Source organism: Charadrius vociferus, unplaced genomic scaffold (assembly GCF_000708025.1).
Source record: "Charadrius vociferus isolate BGI_N301 unplaced genomic scaffold, ASM70802v2 scaffold698, whole genome shotgun sequence".
NCBI lineage: Eukaryota > Metazoa > Chordata > Aves > Charadriiformes > Charadriidae > Charadrius > Charadrius vociferus.
In genome coordinates this window covers 235,187-240,610 of record NW_009649598.1, presented here as the reverse complement: position 1 = coordinate 240,610, position 5,424 = coordinate 235,187, and positions in this window count along the sequence as shown.

Genomic DNA, 5,424 nt, shown 5'->3' with positions numbered 1-5,424 from the left:
AAGCATCCGTGTGCCAGGCAGCCCTTGCTGCAGAGGGCTTGCAGTGACTTGCTGCACTCTCGCCTCACTGTGCCAAGGTAAAATTTAGCTCCAGACCATGGTCTGCATCTCATTTGCAACCCACTTAATTGCAGAGATGTCTTGTGCCGCGCTGGCGGTGTCAGCAGCGGTGCGTGGGCGGCACAGGTTGACTCTAGCAACCCCTCCTCTCCCAAAAACGCTGCTATGAACCCGGCCCTGCTAACGCCGCCTGGGAAGATTGATGCAGAGCGTGATCTCATCTGGCTTCGTACCGTATCTGGCAATCTTGGGATGGTGCCTGAGCCCTTAATGAAAGCTGGCACACCCTTCATAGCAGGGATGGCTCGTTACACCCCCTTTCCAGGTGAGCAAACCCGGGGTCATTGACTTCTCCGGGACCACACAGAGAATCAGCCGAAAGCCAGGCGTCCTGCCCTGGCTGCCTGGCTGCAGCATCCCCGTAGCCCCCGTGCCTTGTTCTTTGCCTGGGAGCCCTGGGGCAACCTGTCCCCGTGCACGGCTCCGTTCGCTCCATCGGGGCTGAAAGGCAGCCTGGCACCGAGGCCACCCCGCTGGGACGGGCGGTGGCTGTCCCTGTCCCACCGAGATTCTGTGATTCTATGATTTTACGATTCTATGAGATGAGATGTGTAATAAGTGACTTTCCCACGGGAGGGAGCTCATAATGCCGTTGGCGGTGGCTCCCCCCCTCTCCCTGGGGCTGGCGTCACCAGGTGTCCCCACGCTGCTGTCACTCTTGGCAGCAGGTTGCCCTGTTTGAAAAGCAGCACCTTCCCCTTTCTTGCAGAAGAAACCCCAGCTCTGCTGCCATCGTCCAAGCTGGGCAAACGTGAATATGCCCAGTGGCAGCCTGTATGAGCCTCAAAAAGATTAAAACCACCTTTTCTGCTGGAAGTTATTTTGCCGGTGATGTTTCCTAAGCTTCGGCATTGCAACACCCAACGAACTCACAAATCATCTTGGTTGTAAAGGAAAAAAAACACCCCACCCTTTTGGGAGAAGCTTCTTTTTCCCCCTTCCATGAGGGGGGGATCTCATCAATGCTGATAAATACCCAAAGGGAGGGTGCCAGGGGGATGGGAACAGTCTGTTTTCAGCAGTGCCCAGTGACAGGACAAGAGGGAACAGGCACAAACGTGACCATAGGCAGTTCCATCTGAAGCTGAGGAGGGCCTTCTCTGCTGTGAGGGCGGCAGAGCAGTGGCAGAGGCTGCCCAGAGAGGTGGGGGAGTCTCCCCCTCTGGAGCCATTCCAAACCCGCCCGGACGCCGTCCTGTGCCACTGCTGGAGTGCCCCTGCTCTGGCAGAGGGTTGGAGGAGATGATCTCCAGGGGTTCCTTCCAACCCTCACCATTCTGTGATTCTGTGATACATCAAGAGAACTTCTGGATAGCTTTTTTGATGTCTCCAGTGCAAACCCCTGTGTTCCCCGCTCGGGTCCCTGAGCGATGCCTATGGAGAGCGATGCTGCTGACCTACATACGTCTTTCCCCAGGTGTGCTGGTAAACATCCTCGCCGGGGGAAGGATAATGAGGGAGGCTCCCTGGGAAGTGCAGCAATGCGGGGAGGCAGCCAGAGAACAGGACTGACCAGAAGAAATCCTCACCCTCCACCCACTCCCCGGCAGCCTGCGAGGAGCTTGCAGGGAGCTGTTCCCGCCGGCCCCATCCGCGCCCGTCGGCTGGTTGATGCAGGTGAGCCAGGGTGAGTCTCCGCCGTTTCTTTTTGTACTTGAAATGAGCTTTTATGTTTTCAGGGTCATTTTGCAACTGGTCCGTCCCAGCAGGGCTTGGGGCAGCAGGGTCTAAAGGCACAAGCACTGCATTAGCTGCCCGGACTCCCTCCACCCAGCCCCGAGCGCGGTGGGTGTGTAGACACGGCACTTTCCTTTAGTTGCAAGAGCTGATTCATTCAACCCGACAACTGCCTGAGATGGCTACAGGGAGCTTCGTCCTTTTAATTTAAGCAGGGAGTGGGAAAGCGGAGAAATGAAGTGAATTAAGGTGAAAGTTCTGAAGGGTAGCCAGGGTGGTGGGCAGCATCCAGCAAAGGGATTTTTCTTTTCACCTCCAGCAGAGAAATTTAGAAAGGCTGAAACTGAACTGAGAATGTTTTGAATTATTGGAAGGGAATGGGGGGTTTTCCTGTGAGCAGAGCTGCCCCTGCCACGTTGCTGTGTCCTCAAGTTTTGCTCCTCCCCATGACAGGAGACATGTCTAAACTCATCAAAGCCATCACTGACATGATGGAGAGTTACCAGGGCAATGCCAGGAAGGGGAAGAAATCTGAGTCGTTCAGTAGAAGTGAGTTCAAGAAGCTGATCCAGCAGGAGTTTGCTCCTGTCAAGGTAAGTGTACGGGCTCGAGGGTGCAAAGATGGGTGGGAAAGGTGATGTGTAGAGGTGGTCGGGGGTGATGAGGGGTCCTGCAACACCCACTCCACATTCAGGGTGGGAATTGGATCTGGCCAATCTTTGATTTTCCTGGGGTAGAGCATAGCGGGCAATTTCCTTGGGTTTGTATTGCAAGGTGGCAAAGCTCCTGTGCACCCATCCTGGTTCTGCTGTCCCCATTTTCCTGCAGGGAAGGTGAGGTGGAGGGTGAGGAAGGGATGCCTGGTCCAACTGTGCCTCCATTTGTCCCCTTGGGCAAATCCAGGTGTAACACCACGCTGTGAAACCTTAATGTTGGGCTCTGTGCAGCCTCTGCTGCCTTCTGCGCCCAGCCTTTTCATCGCATTGCCCTTGCAATGCAATAAAATAAGGGGACGCAGCTCGCGCTTCACTGCCTTGCCCGTTTGGGAAGGTCTGATGGTCTCCTGTCCTCTCAGAGGTCACCCACCAGCAAGTACAGATACATCTCCAGCCCGCCGGATTCGGACACCGAGCCCATGAACAAGAAGGAGAGGGGCTCTGCCAAACCCTGTGTGTACTGAAGGGCGGCTGCTCCGGGGGCACGGAGATGAGGAGGTAAGGGAGAGCTCAGGGCGTGTGGCAAGCAAGTGATGCTCCCAGGCAGCATTTGCATTGCCTTGTTAGGTGGGGACAGGTCCTTCCTCGGGACCGGTGTCACCCCAAGGTGGTGCATGGCTCCCCAGCTCTGCTTTACCCCTTGCGGTTGTCCCAGCAAGCCCAATCTGTTGGGGAGGATGGGATGGAGCCAGGAGCTGTGCTCCAGCTCCGCGGGGACCCAGAGACTCTTTAATCAGCTCTGATAACTCAAATGAAATTGCACAAGTGTATCGGACACGAGGTTACTGTGAGGCAGAGGTGTTGCAGGGCGGGCGATGGGGAAGTGGGGGCTAGCGGGGAGGGATGCCAGCCTCAGCAGGGCTCTGGGGCGGTCGTGCGTTGATTCTCCCATGGGGTTTTCTTCCCTCTCCTGTAGGATCCCTGAATTGCCCCGTGGGTGAAGGATGGAGATGCCAGCAACGTGTGGGCACAGTATGATCCCCTTTTGGGCTTTCTTTGCCCCTCCGGAGCTGGCAGCGCCTGCCCTTGCACCAGTGGCGAGGGGAGAGATATGAAGACCGTGCCCCGCTCCACGTATTACCTCCATGAGGCAAAAATAACCCCAGGTCTCTTGTTTTGTCCCGATGCTCCACTGGTATCTCTTTGAGGGGCTTTGCAAATGCAGCTGAAGGCTGAGGGTGGGGTGGGTGGGGGCAGATTTGCTGTTTTCTTCTCATAAACATGATGGCAGACACGGATGACATATTAACCCCTTCCTCCACGAGCTCCTTTCATTTTCAATGGGTAGAAAGTGAAAAAACACTAGTCAATAAGGCTGGAGCGAGCCATACAATTAGTTGACTCAGGCTGTATAGTAATAATGAATAAAGAGTGGCAATTCTTCAGGGAAAATTAAAGGCCTGTGGTTGGGAGTTCATCTCCAGCTCATTTGACGTGAACGGCAAAATTCCCACGGGTTTAGGGGGGGACCAGAAAGGCACCTCAATATCTATGAGGATGTTTCAGTCTGATAAATACAGCCGGGGCAGCATACTGGCTTTCTTTTCCATTAAAAAAAAAAGGGAAGCAAAGCCTTTTTTTTTATTTTTTTTTTTTTTTTTTAATTTTAGGAAAGCCTTTACCCATGTCTTTGTGTAATTAACCTGCACAGAGCTGTGCAAAGAAATACTACTGACAGTGAGCGGCCAGAGGACGAGGAAACGGGACTGCTTTCCTTGGCCACGCTTGGTTAAAACATTCCTCCTGATATACAAACCAATAAAACAAAGCTCTTTTAACAGCACGGAGGGGATGGTAGGGACCCTAAGTTTCACTGGAAAAAAATATTGCAGGTAGTTATCAGGTCTGTAATATTTATATCCCCATCTGCAAGTTCTTGGAAAGTCAGGGGAAGAAGTGTTTTTTCTGACAAGGATTCACTTTATGGTCATTTTACGATACAGATGGATGTTTTCTGCGGTGGTTTATTCCCCTCAAGCTAATGAGTGCAGGATCTGGTCCTTCAGCTGTTACCTGTCTGAATGGGTTAATACATCAGCCGTGTTAACTGTGATGTTTCTGCATTGTAAATATCCAAAAGGAATTTTTGGGAGGGCTTGTTTTTCTCCTTCTTACATAAATGGTTGTAACACCATAAAAAAAAGCAATAAAAACTGTACAACATGATGCCTGCCTGATTTTCGCAAGCCAGCTGGTGATCACCAGTAGCTTCCCAGGGGAGGAGGTTGCTCAAAGCTGTGTACAAAAAGCCCATCGTGGTGGGGGAGCCCCAAGGGGATGGGGCAAGAATGCAAAGCCATGGCAGGTCTGGGGGCACTGGGGACACCAAGGACCGGCGCCGCATCTAGGGTGTAGGGCCCAGGCAGAACATCTTGTAGGATGGGGAGATGTTTTTGTGCTTTCCCCATCACTTGGGACCCGTTGGTGCCGGATGGTGGAGGAGAGCGGAGCTGGTGAGCACCCGGGGATGTTCCACACTGGCTGTGGCCGCTCACCGGAGCATCACCAGGGTTCAGAAAGAAACCCGCCCTGCACAAATGGCATGAACGTGTTTGTTAATCCAGCTGCGCCCCTATAGCGTGCATGGAGAATAAGGAGGAGAGGTTTTAAGGAAAGGCCAACACAGGAGAGATCTTGGGAACGTAATGCTTTATTGTCTCGTGGGCACCTCACGGGGCCAAAGCAGAGCCTGGAGCATCAGGCTCAGGCAGCAGGGAGGCACAAGTGATGCCCCTTCCCCGGGCAGCGGTGGTCCTGCAGGGCAGAGGAGAGGGGTTGCAGCCGGACGTCCCCGGGGCTCGCGAAGCTCTGGGGAGGTCGGAGGGAGCTGGTCCATGCGTGGCCTTTGCTGCCGGAGCCGGGGCGTGCGGGACACGCCATCACTTCATCTTCTGCGAGGGCAGCTGGTGGA